General features: G+C 41.9%; 1 non-coding gene across 1 annotated transcript; it reads left to right on the forward strand.

Moving 5' to 3' along the window:
* Nucleotides 1–13,768: 13,768 nt before the first annotated feature.
* Nucleotides 13,769–13,875, forward strand: LOC141616113 (small nucleolar RNA R71). Its single transcript, XR_012530484.1, has one exon. It is a non-coding gene; the product is annotated as a small nucleolar RNA R71 (small nucleolar RNA).
* The last annotated feature ends 286 nt before the right edge of the window (nucleotides 13,876–14,161 follow it).

Genomic DNA, 14,161 nt, shown 5'->3' on the forward strand with positions numbered 1-14,161 from the left:
GAAGATAATAAGCCTAGTGCACAAGGTCAGAGACGATTAAATCCTACAATGCAGGAGGTGGTAAGGAAAGAGGTACATAAATTACTTGATGCTGGCATTATATATTCTATTTCTGATTCTAAGTGGGTTAGTCATGTCCAGGTTGTACCTAAGAAGGGAGGTACAACCGTAGTAACCAATGATAAAAATGAATTAATTGCTACTAGACTTGTTACAGGATGGAGGATGTGCATAGATTATAGGAAGTTGAACTCAGCTACTAAAAAAGATAACTTCCCTTTACTCTACATTGATCAGATGTTAGAAAGACTAGCATGTCATAGTTATTTTTGCTACCTAGATGGCTACTTCGGATTCTTTTGATACCCATTAATTCTGATGATCAGGAAAAGACCACTTTTGCATTTCCATATGGTGTATTTGCTTATAGGATGATGCCTTTTGGTTTGCGCAATGCCCTAGCTACCTTTCAGCGTTGTATGATGGCCATATTTTCGGAATACATAGAGTCTATTATGGAAGTCTTTATGGATGATTTCAGTGTTGATGGTACTTACTTAGATGTTTGCTTGAAAATTTTGACTAAGGTTTTACAACGCTGTGAGGAGAGCAATCTTGTGCTAAACTGGGAGAAGTGTCACTTCATGGTTACTAAAGGGGTGGTACTTTGTCATTTGGTGTCAGGTAGAGGCATCCAAGTGGATAAAGCTAAGGTTGAGGTGATTGAGCGACTACCGTACCCGGTTAATGTTAAAAGTGTGCGAAGTTTTCTTGGTCATGCAGGATTCTATAGCCGCTTTATTAAAGATTTTTCAAAAATTGCTCAACCACTAACCCAACTTCTCCATAAAGATGCCCCGTTTATGTTTACTGATGAGTGGGTTAAGTCTTTTGATAAATTTAAACAGGCTCTTATCTCAGCTCCAATAATCCAGTCTCCGGATTGGAATCTACCTTTTGGGATAATGTGTGATGCCAATGATTATGCAATTGGAGCTGTTTTGGGTCAAACAAAGTATTATAAAGTATTACATGCAATTTATTATGCAAGTATGACTTTAGATGATGCACAGATTAATTATGCTACTATGGAGAAGGAGCTTCTTACAGTTGTCTACTCTTTAGACAAATTTATAGCCTATCTTGTGGGTTCTAAGATGATAGTTCATACTGACCATGTAGCACTGAAGTATTTATCGGCTAAGAAAGAAGCCAAACTGAGACTTATTCGTTGGATTTTATTGTTACAAGAATTTGACTTGGAAATTCGCAATAAGTCGGGCGCAGAGATTGTAGTTGCAGATCATTTATCTCGTATGAGATTTGATGAAGGAAATTTATTGCATATTGATGATTCTTTTCCATATGACCATCTACTTGCTATTACTAAAGGTACTCCGTGGTTTGTTGATTATGCCAATTATTTGGTTGGAGGTATTCTTTCTCCTGACTTATCTTATCAGCAGAAGAAGATATTTATGCATTATGTGAAGCGCTATTTCTGGGATGACCCATATTTGTTCTGGGAGTGCGCTGATGGTATCTATAGACGGTGTATACCGAAGGGTGAGGTATATGCCATTCTTTCTCACTGTCACTCTTATTCTTATGGTGGTCATCATGGTCCATCTAGGACTTTTGCTAAGGTGATGCAGTCGGGTTTCTTTTGGCCAACAATCTTAAAGGATGCTACTAGATTTGTCCGTTCTTGTGATGCGTGTCAAATGATGGGTAATATTTCGCAAAGGCATGAGATGCCTCAAACTGGGATCTTGGAGGTGGAGATTTTTTATGTTTGGGGTATTGACTACCAAGGGTCCTTCCCTACATCTCATGGGAACCAATACATATTAGTAGTTGTTGATTATGTCTCTAAATAGGTGAAAGCCATTGCCACTCCTACTTGTGATGCTAAAGCAATTCTCAAGCTGTTTCAGAAGATTATCTTCTTGTGGTTTAGAGTCCCTCGCGCACTCATTAGTTATGGGCGTAAGCAATTTAATGAGCGTCATCTTAATTCTTTATTGAAGAAATATGGAGTTATACACCATAGAGCATTGGGCTATAATCCACATACTAGTGGGCAAGTGGATGTTTCTAATATAGAGTTGAATTCAATCTTAGAGAAGGTAGTGAGTAAAAATAGAAAAGATTGGAGACGTAAGCTTGATGACACCTTATAGGCTTACCGTACTGCATTCAAAACTCCGATTGATGCATCACCGTACCATTTAGTCTATGGCAAGGCTTGCCATCTACCTATGGAGATCGAGTACAAGGCTATATGAGCCATAAAGGAACTAAAAATGGATCCCTCACTGGCGGGTGAGAAAAGATTGATGCAGCTGAACGACCTTGATCAGTTTCGACTGCATGCCTATCATAGTGCTTAAGTATATAAGGAGCGAACCAAGAAGTGGCACGACAAGCATATCTTACAAAAAAAATTCCATGTGGGTGATAAGATATTATTATTTAAATCTCGTTTGCTCTTGTTCCAGGTAAGCTCAGGAGTCGATGGTCAGGACCGTTCACTGTTTCTGAAGTGAACAAATTTGGGCCAGTTGCACTACAAACTGACAAAGGTGAGACTTTTAAGGTGAATGGGAAACGCTTGAAAGTGTATTATGATGGTGCTTATGTTGGATTGATAGAGGTTGTTGACCTCTTCACTATTGATTCCTCTTACTGATGAGGTAATACGGTCTTGCAGGACCACTTAAACCAGCGCTACCGGGTGGCAGACCGGACTTTTACTTGTAATAATTTTGTAATTTAGGAATTTAATCGCATTTAATTTCATTTAAATTGATATTATCTTGTGTGTTTCGAGTAGAGTGAGAGAAGGAATTTAACGTATTTGTGGAATATTTTTGCAGAAAAGACGGAATATATGGCGAAAGTTGACGTATTGAGAAAACATACGAAATAATATGGATACTCGATCGAGTTTGCGGATACACGATCGAGGAACTTGGATAATTAACTAAAAAGCGCAAATACCGAAAGTAGGGGTCCTTTGAATTTGGATACTCGATCGAGTTTGCCTGAACTTGATCGAGTACCCCTGTCAGACTGGGTTTCGTGCTTAATTCGTCGTTCTTATTCTCTACTTCCCAACTTTTATTCTTATTACTATGCTTATTATGTCACCCTATTACTCTTATTTTCTCCCTAAATCTACACTACCACTCACTCTAATTCCTTCAAATCATCATCAAAATTCGTAATAATTTGTGCTAAGTCGATTTCTTGCAATTTAATTCACTCCATTGTGCTTGTTTGGGTGCTATATCATTCCAATCTTTCAATTAAGGTATTTTCGAATTAGTCATTCATATGGTTCGAAAATTGCGCTATTGTTGCTTGTTTCTTGTGTTTCGTGCCTTGAATCTTCCATTGCTTATATATAATTGTCGTCCATCAATCGGTGGTTGTTGAGTCTTTTGAGGAGGAAGTGGAAGGACTTGAGCCAATTCTCGAGTATCCATTCATTGAGTTTCGGGATAGTGAGCAAAGGGACAGATTCTTGGAGTTGATGGAGCATCGCCGTATGGCCCCTACTAGGCGTGTTGATCGCAATATCTTGCGTACTTACAAGATTGAGACCACCATGGAAGTTATGCTTTATCAAATTGGTTTGTCCGGTTTATTTGATCTCCATGAACTTTCTTATCGTCTGTTAACACTTGAAGTTCTGAGTTCCTTTGTTTATGATAAACAACGACATAAAATTCATTTTAGGCTGTTCAATGTCGACCGTAGTTTGTCATTTGCTCAAGAGCTGAGTATTTGAATATTGACCCTCATACTTAGGGACGTCAATTATATGAGTCGGCTCGTCGAGCCCTCGAAATTGGCTCGGTCAAAGCTCAGCTCACGCTCGGTCAAAATGAGCTCGAGCTCGAGCTCGAGCCGAGCTAGGCTAAATACGAGCCAAACCCGAGCTCAAGGCTCCGCTCGGAAGCTCGTTTGGGCTCATTTAAAACTTTTTTCTGTATAATATGTGTTGTAGTATTATGTTTGTTTCAAATTATATGTTATTTAGACATTTATATAAATATATTATGATATAATATTTTTTAGTATTATAATTTAGTTGTATTTCAAAAATATTTATATTTAATTAGATTTAAAAGTTGAGAAAGTGAAAATGTATAATGACAAAGCGAGCTCAATTCGAATTCGAGCCGAGCTTGAGCTTTTCACGAGCGGAGCTCGAGCCTCAATTTCTTAGGCTCGACGAGTTTCGAGCCGGCCCTGAGCTTGAGCTAAAAAAGCCGAGCCCACCCGAGCTCGAGCTCATCTCGGATCGTTTACACCCCTACTCATACTAGTGGTGACTACTTGACTTTTCCTGATGACTTTCATGCTATTCAATACTTTCCTTTGCTTACTGGTTATGCTGATGCGGATGTTAGTGCCATGGCACTGAGTGATGTTCAGCACGTTTGTTTGAAGTTGTTTCTGAGGATGATGAGATATATTCTATATGGACGCTATAACAAGAGTAAGGTACATTCTATGGAGGTTCTCTTACTTGCTAGTTACTTGAACCCTTTCCAGGAGGCTACATTCCAATTTAGGCCTCGTGATTTTATTGCTAGTGTCGTAGAACGCATGACAGGGAAGAATGAAAGTCTGGATTATGGAGCTATTATTACTCGATTTGCTCGTAGGATGGTTAACCTTTAGGGTGAGGCTCCTTATGAGCCAATGACTGAATATGAGCCATTAGTGGATGATGAATATTTGAGGTTTGGTATCCACTACATCACTATTATTAGTGGTACTAATCAATATTGGAGGGTGAAGGATGATTAGTGGATGAAGCTACCGAATGATAACTTACCACCTGTTGATGCTCCTGAAGAGGATGATTCTGCTATTTGTCCTTTTCCCCACACTTACTTGATTCTAGAGAATCTTCTAGTTGTTTTGCCTTCTACTAGCACTACTACCACTATAGGATGCCGTAGAGCACGCTGAGCTCTACCTACTCATATTCCTGAATCTTTTCAGTCGCGGCTTGCTGATTCATCATTTGCACCTCCTATGCATTATGGTTACTGACACGTCTGTCGTGTACCTGTCAAAAATAAACTAACTCAACTAACTATATAGCTAGGGAAGTCAGGTCGATCTCCACAGGGAGGCAAGATATCTGTAGAAGTTCGTCTATTTGGTCACAAATGGGGGGGGGGGGGGTTGTTTGAATTGTTTTCTAAACTACGAAGTCTTAAGGGAAAGAGAAATAAGGTTAAGAGCAATAAAGGCAAGAAATAAGGATTAAACTATCAGAAGAGAGGGACATGTCAGGATTTCGGTTCACTACGGTAGTCCAGTGACTCAGCTGTAAATAACTCAGACGAATTAATGTAAGACGGATATTGAAAGGTCCTTTCGGTCCACTTTCTATCCTAAAATACCGCTAACTTAACTTTCATTCTCGTCAGGGTAGTCTACTGTTCATAGCAGGCCTATTTAGTCCAATCTTTCGATCTAGGATTAATTTTAGCCAGATTAAAGGTTAACTTAGAAGCATGCACTCAACTAAGTCGATAAATACAATTAAATTAATATGGTGATAGAGTCTTGTAATTAATTCATCTGTTTCATTTACTACATCGTCACTTCCCTACCGCAGATCCCCTAATCCCAACATGAAAGGGGTTTAGCTACTCATGTCGCTAATTAAACTAACAGCAGATAAAATTCCAGCAGTAAACATAATGAAATAACAATTAAAAAGCATAAAAGAGAAATTAGGGCAAGGAATTAAATGTAACGAAACGAAGAATTAAAGCAAACGAGAGATTAATTATTAATAAGAAAACAGAAGAGGATTACAATCTTGCGAATCCGGCGTAAAGAACAATCGAATCCGAGCAAAATAACCCAAGAAATAAAGTCACGGTGAAGAGAAGAGTAACGCAGCAAGTTTTACAGTAGTAAACTTTGATAATGAAAGATCCTAATGACCTAGTAAAGCGTGCTTAAATAGCAAAGTAATTAAGTTTAGCGAAATAAACACTAATACGGGCTGTTCTAAAGCCCATAATAGCGAAACCACTCGATCGAGTGGATTAAAACCACTCGATCGAGCAAACCTTCAGCATAATCTACTCGATCGAGTAGAAAGTTACTCGGTCGAGTAACTCGTCTTTCTGCAGCTTAAGGATCGAGTAGATTTATACTCGATCGACCAACCAAGGACGTAAAAACCACTCGATCGAGTGGTAAAACTGCTCGATCGAGTTCTTTGACTTCAAATCAGCTCAAGTCCGCCAACGACTACCTCGTAATCCGTGCCATGACGCTTCCAAACACGGTATCTCACTCTGGAAAATCCCGTCTCCTCTAAATGCATGCAAAAAGGACGAAAAAGAGTACGATTCCACTACTTTCGCGTTCATTTCTACAAAATGGACAAAACGAACCAAAGTAGCCAATTCGGGGCAAAATACCATAAAAACAGTATAAAAATGCATAGAAATACGTGCTGAAATAGGATAAAAAGACTATATATTATGCACGTATCAAATCTCCCCAAACCGAACCTTTACTCGTCCTCGAGTAAACTAAAATGCAACTAATGGAACGGAAATGATAACTCAGAGCTAGCTTAACTTGTCTACTTAAACCAGTTTAATGCAAACTAAAATCAATAGTTACAGCTACAATGGTCAATACGCAAACGAATTATAAGATGTCTATAAATAAAGCTGACCTATCGACCTTGCAAGACCAACAAAATCGGACTCTCTCGTGGTCACTCTTCTCTCATGAAGCAAAGGGTGAATGTTATATGTGAAAGAAAGAAGAAAAGACAGTCACTCACCTAACTGCGACCTACATAGCATGCATGCAACAAAAATGAAAGACAATTCAAGTACAAATGCACACACTCCAACTAATAATGTCCGTCACAGCCGAGGGCTTACAAATAATTTGGGAATAGTGAGGTTCAGGTGAGAAAGGCAAAACATGTTATGGAAATGTGGAGGTAAAAGCGTCAAGCTAGTTCCTAACAGGACCATAATGAAACCATCCGAATCTCAACTGACTGAAAAACTAAGTACAAGTGCCCTTCATTTGGCACAAAGCTCACTAAACTCAAACACAATCTCCTCAAAAAATATGGGATAAAACGGAGGAGTCAGACGATCACAAACTTCCCTTTTTTTAAAACCGTCTGAATGAACTAACTTAGACAAAACAACAATTTTTCAAACTTTCTTCTTTTTTTTTCTTCTTTTTCTCACGTTACAGCCTTCTTGTTTTTTCATTTTTTTTTCACTTTCACGTTTCTCTTTTTTTTCTTTTTCAATTCTTTTTTTTTTCTTTTTCCTCCTTCCATAATTTCCACCAACTCCAAACAAAGAAATACGGGCCAAACTGCAGCCGGAAAAACATACCACAAAAGACATACTAACTAGCTTGACTAGGCAGGCTTAGTTTGGGATGTAGTTAATAGGTCAAAAGGCAAGTTTTGGCTTATGTGGAGCTAAATGGGTGAAAAATATAAGGAAAGGGAATTTTGCAAGCACCTCCCTGCATGTGACACCAACCACAAACCCGAATATGTGCATTTGACGAGAAATTGAATGTCATAAAAGTGCAAAATAGATGAACATGCTATGCAAGGAGTACTACTCTCAATTCCTAATAAACTGGTCATGAATGTCACCAGTTATAAGGCTCTAAAACTCAGAAATTGTAGAGTAGGTTGCCAATTTATCAGGTCAAGTCTAAACAGTCAGCTATATTTGAACAGAAACTCGTAGACTATGCGTATGATAAAGCTAAAAACTATCAATAAAGTGCAAGGCTCAAGTAAAATGACAAGTTATAGTGCATTGTCATCACGGAAATCTACCATTCCGACAAAACGTATATGCAAAAATAAACGTGAAATTTTTGAATTTTTGAAATTTTCTAATATTTTTAGATTTTTGATTTTTAATGAAAATAAACAACAATGCAAGCTGAAAAATATAAACGTGAATGCAAAACAAATGCAAATGCAGACTCAAAAGGATGCAATACCCTCCCCAAACCAAAACGGACAACGCCCTCGTTGTCCTCCAGCATACACCAGCAGAACAATACAGGGAAACGGGAATATACAACCAATAAGAAAATAAAAACAATAAATAAAAGGAGACGAAATAAAAGAGTAAGAGATACATACAAAATACGAACTTCCCCAAACCAAATTTAAAACGGGGAAGTGAGTAGACCAAAGAGCTACTCGTCGTCGTCGTCACTGCTGTCACGGATCTCCTCCACCCTGAACTCCGGGTCTCTCTCCTCCTCTCTCCTCCTCTGCTCCTCAGCACGAGCTCTCTCCACTGCCACCTCTGGGTCCTCGTCAGCAGACTCCGGGTACCCCTCAGGTGGGTACCGGTAGAAGGAAGGGTGTGGCTAACCCTCTGGAATCGGACGGTGTCGCCGCAAGTGGTACTCGTACAGTGGGTGTAAAGTAAGAGCCAAATCCCTCTCCATACGAGCCTGACGCTCTGCAACCTCAAGCAACAAACCGTAAACGGTGCCCCCTTGGTCCATGACTGCGGGCGCCACAAAGGGAGGAGGTGTTACGTAAGTAGCCGGTAGGACTGGCTCAGTCTGTGTCTGGTCAGTGGGGGTAGGAGTAGGAGTAGGAGTGGTAGTAGTAGTGGGAGTAGGGGTCGGATCGGGAGTAGCCATGGAAGGCTGGGCACTCCATGAAGGTGTGGACCCCTCTCCAGTCTCAAGACGCCGCTTCTTGGTGGCGGGTGCAGCAGGAGTAGGTCGGAGTGGAAGGAGAAGGTGAGGTAGTGGTGGCAGACGGGCGCCCCTAGCAACAGTAGGAAGGGGCTCTAGACGGGGGAGAGTGTCACGGGGTACGTCAACAGACAAGGAGCCGTCAATCTTCCAAGTCTGGTAGTCTGAAGTCAGCCAATGCTGAGAAAGCATGGCATCCAGACTCAGTAGCCTCTCTCCCTCGAGGTACTGCAGGTCACGAGGCCAAACGGGGAAAAGGCGACGGGCAAGAATGGTGGCTATGCCACCGCAGTAATGGTTCCCGTCTCCTTCTTCCTCTCGGCTCAAGGTACTTGGGCGGTCAAGTAAGCTATGTTGAGGGTAAAAGGACCCTCACAGTCGATGTTCAGGTAACCGCCCAGGATGGAGAGCTCGGTGTTTGTCATGTTGTTCGGCTCCTTTCGGCCGAAAATAGTGCTCCCCATCAGTATAAGGAAACAACAGACAGGGGGAAGGTGGACCTGATGAAGCTTTCGCTCCCTAAAAGTGGTATGGGCCAGGCACCGCCAAAGCTGAGGATGGACCTTCCTAGGGGCAGCAGTCTCGCCCGTAGAGGTAAGGCCAAGTAACCTACCAAACTCCCCTAAGGTCATCGGAAAAGTCCGGTTAAACAACCGGAAGGACACTGAAAGACTAGTGGGGTCAACCTCGTGTGCCCCGGGGGAGAAGGTAAAAGAGCAGAGAAACTCAAGGCTCAGCTCTAAAAAGGTATGGCCGCTCATAGTGATGAGTCCGGCCATCCTCGTGACCCGTAGTAAGTCACAAAATGACTCGTAAATGCCGAGTCTCACAAGTGCCGATTTCTCTAGAAATCGGGAAGGTATAAACACACAGCGCAGCAGGTTATAAAATTTCTTGCGATGTAAAGCGTTAACAAAATGTACTTGCGGTTAGTCTGGGTGAGGGTCGAGGGAAGCGTCCCCTCGAACCGTGACCGTGCCAGAAGTAGAAGGAGCGGCAGCTGTAGAAGTGCTAGGAGCGGAAGAGGTGGAGGTAACAGGAGCTGGTGTAGCTCTAGTGTGTCCACGAAATCGGCCTCATCCTCTGGAACTCAAGGCAGAAGCCCGTGCAGCGACGGTGTGAGGAACTAGGGCTGCTCTAAAGGCAGCTGCGGCCGCTGGCGAGTGCACCACAGACGTAAAAGTAGTGGCTGCAGTGGTCACCGCTGAAGAGACACTAGCAGCAGTGCTAGCAGTGGTGGTGACCGTAGAGGAAGTGGCGGCTGAATCGAGCTAGCAAAGAGAGCTAATCGGAGCGAAAACGCACTGCACTGAAACTAGAAACACTGGGGCTGCGGTAGTCACTAAAGTGGAGACAGTGGCAACGGCAGGGGCCACTGTCTCAGACAGGGACGGACTAGAGGATGAACTAGTAGAGGGTAAAGAGCTAGAATCCATCCTGTATACAAAGGGTAAGGGGTATGATAAGAAACAGCGGCTAATAGTGGCTAAAATCAAAGCACGAAAAACCAAAGAGAAACAACATGTGAAACCCCTACCAAATCGAAAATTTCGACTTACAAAGACACAATTCCCAACAATCCTCAAAAATTTCGAGTCACAAGAGGCAAACAAAATGATAGGGAACGGGAATAGCAGTTAACAACAGTAGCAAGTAACAACAACTGAGGTTAATTAAATCATGGCAGCATATAAACCCGTCTGACAGTCGAAAAACTCGACTGAAGCAGCCTTAATCGCGAAATTTTGCGTAAAATTCGAATTGATCATGTAACAATAACAAGGAATGCGGATATATCATCAAGTAAGACAATTAAGGGCAAATAAAGACAATTAAAGTCGAAAATTCGACCAACAATGGATATTCAAACCCTAATTTTAATTTTTACCTCATAAAATTCAAAATAATCGAAATTAAAATGCAAAGAGGGTGTAGAAATCACTTACTTGATGGGAATGAACCTACAATATGCAATTAATCTTCAAAGAACAAGCAAAACAAGCGATTTTTCGAGCTCAAAACCGCAAACCCTAACCCGTGTTAAAAACCGTGAAGATGAGCACATATAAAGGGGAAATTATGGTGCTTTGAAAGATTAATAAGCAAGAAACAGATTGTAGGTGGCGGATTTGGAGATTGGGCAAGAAAAATGGGGATTTGGGGATGAATTTGATCGCAAATATGGAGGAGATGACGAAAATAGGGGATAAATGGAATAGAAATAAGAACAAAAGAGTTTAAGGAATAAAAACTCCCTGCATCCTGTGCATTTTACTCGATCGAGTGGTTTTAAACCACTCGATCGAGCATTTTGATGCTCCATCTGCTCGATCGAGAAGTTCCCTTTATTGCTTTACTCGATCGACTGGAAAAAGCACTCGGTCGACCAATTTTTCACTCGATCGAGTACAAAAAGTACTCGACCGAGCTCTTTTCTCGTGTAAGCTCTTGAATTTCGTCTTTCTTCCTTCGAAATGCGTAAAACTTCCCCAAACCTGCCTAAAAACACGTGCAAAAATATCCCAAAATACCAAATACGTATAGGAACAGTCTATAGTCTTAAATCTACGCTAAAAACTGTCTAAAACTAATTGTCCTAATTAAACGCTATAAAACAAGTTCAACGGAGATTCAAAAATTATTTATTACAAGGTGTTAAACGGGCATTTCCCCGCTCAATTCCCAAAGCAATTCAGTAGCCCCTTGGAGGGCTCTTGACTGGAGGACGTCACCTCAGCAACATTGACTGTCCTCTTCAACTTCCATGAGCTTGAATTTGAATCATTTAAGTCTCTAGGAGGGGAATAGTTCACATCGACATAAGCACTAACTTTCCTCATCCCTGCTCCTCTATCACCGTCTTTAGCATCCTCACTTCCAGTTTGATTGACATTAATCGCACCATGTCCCTTGACAGCTTCTTCATTGCTTTCATCTGTACCTGCATCAAGGAAAACAGACGAACTTTCCTCCTTTTTGCTCTCAATCTGAGGCGGAGGGATAACAATTGCAGCACAATACTCCAAATTTTCATCTGGAGTGTCAATAATAGGATCAATAGAAGAGAGGGCATTGCAAGGCTGAGCTTGCATGGGAGCCCTCCGGAACTTAGACTGGTGAAAAATCAGCTCCTCGTCCCCTACCTGAAATGTCAAAGTCTTCCCCCCGACGTCTATAACTGCACGGGCAGTAGACAAAAATGGTCTCCCTAAAATAATAGGGGTGTGTGCATCTTCGGGGATGTCTAAGACAACGAAATCGACGGGAATAAAGAACCTCCCGATCTAGACAGGTACGTCTTCTACTACACCTAGTGGCCGTGATATACTACGGTCGGCCATCTGGACTGTCATGTTGGTGCAACTCAGCTTTGTCAAACCAAGTCTCTTAGCAAGAGACAATGGTAAGACACTCACGCTAGCGCCTAAATCGCATAGCGCGTTATCAATCAGATGGATACCGATATGACACGGAATTGAAAAACTACCCGGGTCTGACTGCTTAGGAGGTAACTTATTTTGAAATAGGGCTGACCCCACCTCAGTTAAAGCTACGGTCTCACTATCACTAATATTCCTCTTACGTGATAGAATTTCTTTCATAAACTTAAGATAAGAGGGTACCTTTGTCAGCAACTCGGTGAATGGCACAGTGACTTCCAAGCTTTTCAGAAGTTCAACAAATTTGCCGAATTGTTGATTGGCCTTGGTGTTCTGCAAACGCCTAGGGAAGGGAACCGTGATGGGTATCTCGAGTCCCTTGTTTCTCTCTTCCAAAGTATCTTCCGGAGCAAGTTCTGTATCCTTTGGACGCTTCTTACCTCTCGAACGAGGTCTTTCCGGTGATTTATCGCTTAATCGAGCACTAGCAGGCTCTCGAATAAGCTTCCCATCATCAAAACTACTCGATAGACCAATATACCCATTCGATCGAGCAATTTCCTCATCAACATCACTGGATCGAGTGAAATTTTCACTCGATCGAGCAACTCCATTTTGCTCTTCACTCGATCGAGTAGAAAAACTACTCGATCGACCATTTCCATCCCCAAATCTGCTCGATCGACCACCAGAAATAAGGCCGATCGAGCACTTTCTTCGCTGTCAGCTCGTTTTCTTCGCCAGAGTACTGTTCATCATCAGTTATAGCCTTCTTTGGGTCTGATTTTTGCATTTCCGGTCCCTCATATGAACGACCGCTTCTGAGATTTATAAAATTTACCGTCTCATGTGGATTCTTCTCATTTTGAGTCGGTAATTGACCCTGCTTCCTTGAAGATTGATTAGTGGCTAATTGGGCAACTTGAGTTTCAAGTGCCTTTATGGACGCATCTTTCTGTTGATCACTCAATTGCCACTGCTTTGTGAAGGCTTGCAACATAGACTTAAGCTCACCAATTTCACTCACCCCACCGGAAGATGATGCACCATGGTTAGGAGGAGTAAAGGAAGGAAACTTTTGATAGCCTTATTGATTCTTGTGTGGAGGGACATAAGGCTAATGCTGGTGCAGAGGAGGAGTAGGATTGAGCACATTTTGGCTAGTCCACCTCAAATTGGGATGGACTGCCCCTTGATTATTGTAGTAGGAACCTCCTCCTTGCCTATATTGCTGAAAGGCAAGGACTTTTTCCTTCTCCACAAGACAGCCAACAGTAGTGTGGCCATCATGACCTCCACATCTCTCACATGAAACGGTCTCTCCTCTAGTAAGAACATGGACCGTCTGAGGCTCCCCAACAGCTTGTAATTCCAGCTTGTCAAACCTAGCATTCATGGTCTCCAGCTGAGACAAAACCTGCTTATCGACTGCATGAACTGTTCTAATCCCATCCCTTGGGTTTCCATACACAGCACTATGATTCGCCATCTCTTCAATAAGGGACCATCCCTTATCATCATCTGTATTCTCCTGGAATCTTCCACTAGATGCCGTATCAAGTATGGCTCTTTGGTCGTCATACAACCCATTGTAGAACTGATTAGCTAGAAACCATGGGTCAAAACCATGGTGAGGAATAGACCTCACCAACTTCTTGAATCGCGACCACGCCTCATAGAAACTCTCATCGGGAGCCTGTCTAAAACTGGTTATCTTGGCCCTTGGCCCTCAGCAGATTGGTGCGCTGTGGAGGGAAATATCTCTTGTAAAAAGCAAGAGCAAGAGACTCCCAGTCTGTAACCCCAGCAGCTGTGCGGTCCAAGTCAGTCAGCCACTCTCTGGCTGAATCAGCTAAAGAGAAAGGAAATAGCACCTCCTTAATCTTATCTTGAGTTACCCCCTTAGTGGCAGGGAAAGTAGAACAATAGTCTGTAAAGACCTCCATGTGCTTCCTCGGGTCTTCACCAGCCACACCTCTATAGATATTTCTCTCCACCAGATTGATATAAGAAGG

The sequence above is a fragment of the Silene latifolia genome, chromosome 11, assembly GCF_048544455.1.
Source record: "Silene latifolia isolate original U9 population chromosome 11, ASM4854445v1, whole genome shotgun sequence".
In the NCBI taxonomy this organism is placed as follows: domain Eukaryota; kingdom Viridiplantae; phylum Streptophyta; class Magnoliopsida; order Caryophyllales; family Caryophyllaceae; genus Silene; species Silene latifolia.